This window comes from Pyxicephalus adspersus, chromosome 4 (genome assembly GCF_032062135.1).
Source record: "Pyxicephalus adspersus chromosome 4, UCB_Pads_2.0, whole genome shotgun sequence".
In the NCBI taxonomy this organism is placed as follows: domain Eukaryota; kingdom Metazoa; phylum Chordata; class Amphibia; order Anura; family Pyxicephalidae; genus Pyxicephalus; species Pyxicephalus adspersus.
Genome location: NC_092861.1, coordinates 5387715 through 5389207, shown reverse-complemented (window position 1 = coordinate 5389207; position 1493 = coordinate 5387715). Strand labels below are relative to the sequence as shown.

The 1493-nt window shown below is 45.3% G+C and overlaps 1 non-coding gene across 1 annotated transcript; it reads right to left on the bottom strand.

Moving 5' to 3' along the window:
- Window positions 1-595: 595 nt before the first annotated feature.
- LOC140330275 (U2 spliceosomal RNA) lies at window positions 596-778 on the bottom strand. Its single transcript, XR_011920732.1, has one exon. It is a non-coding gene; the product is annotated as a U2 spliceosomal RNA (small nuclear RNA).
- Between the last annotated feature and the right edge of the window lie 715 nt (window positions 779-1493).

The following is a 1493-nucleotide window of genomic DNA, read 5'->3' as shown; positions in this document are numbered from 1 at the left end:
CCTAAAGCTCACCAGAATGCCACAGCAAAATGGTTCGCCCGATCGCAACTCACGCTTTCAGGTGGTGTACACCCCAATAGCAGCATGGGAGGAACCCGCAGGAACCTCCCAAGGCCGAGGCGGCTGGCACCCTACTTGCTAGCACTTTCAACAGAGAAACAAGCATGCTTGATCTTTGCCAAAAGGCCGAGAAGCGATCACCCATTAAGGGGCCCAAGTGAGCCTGGCCCCGTGCGCCCAGTATGGTCCAGTCGTAGTGAGAGGAGAGGCCGGCTGTGTTTCCCAGATGCCCAGGCACACCTGGCTGGCAGGTGCCCGCATCAGCATCTGTCTGTTTTGCATGTCCCCGCCTCCAAACGCCAGTCCGCTTGGGCACCGCCGCTCTAAGGAGAAGCATCGGTGGCCTTAAACCTGGGGTGATATGCTTCAAGCAGGCAGGGGAGGGCTTGCTTAAAGCATTCATCTGAGGAGGATCCCAAATCCCGAATGCCAAAGGTTTGCCAGTCAGATGTGCAAGTGACATCTTGCCATTTTTTGCCATTTCTTTCTTAGTTCTGTGGATTTTGTCTTTTTCTGTCTTTGGAGTACCATATAAGAGAGTTGAACCACTCCTGGAAGCACTGCAATACCAGGGTGATGCTTGGAGTGGACAGAGCAAGCTCTTCTTCCATCTCCGTTCTAAAAATCTATTTACTATATGGTCCCCAGATCGGGGATGTGTCAGATATTAAACTGATAAGAACATTTTTTTTTTTTTACATTTTTATTAAGAAACTACATAGTACCCTCAGCTCAGCCAAAGGGCATCATGTGTCTCATCATTATAAAAATCAAAATTTATTTTTCCAATGAAACCAACAAAATTAAACACCAAATTACCTCTAATTATTTACATATAGGTATTCTTTCCTTCTGATTTCTCTCAAGGTTCCTTCTTCTTCTCTCTTTTGATCTCGACGTCCTGGACTCTGTTTCTCCCATCTAAGGTATTTACTTCATTCTCTTTTTATTCAGATCCCAATAGTACATTCAACATCTGGAAGTTCCACAGCCGGTTCGCCTTAATTATTCCTTTCCTTGTCCACTAGGTAGAAAGGGACCATCTCTGCTATTGTTAGTTTGCAACTTTCCATCTCATCTACCTCTTCATTTTTAAACATATGGCTGTTTTTATACAGTTTACAGCGATCCAAAAGACTTCAGCACTCTCTACATCCTAAGGCCCCTCCATGCCAAAGAAGATCACTTCATAGGTGTTTGCTCTTGCTCCAGTTAGGAATTTTAAGATTATTCCGTATTTCCTCCTTCTTTGTTCGAAGGCACAGTTCCAGAAAACATGCATGACTGTTTCCTCTCCCATGCATCCAGCTCTAGGACATCTGGACATCTAGGATTTCTCCCCATCTTTCTATTGTACTGGAATGCCCTCGTGGGTACGAATTCATGCACAATCTGCCACGCTAGGTCTGTTAACTCATTTGACAACGTAGGTT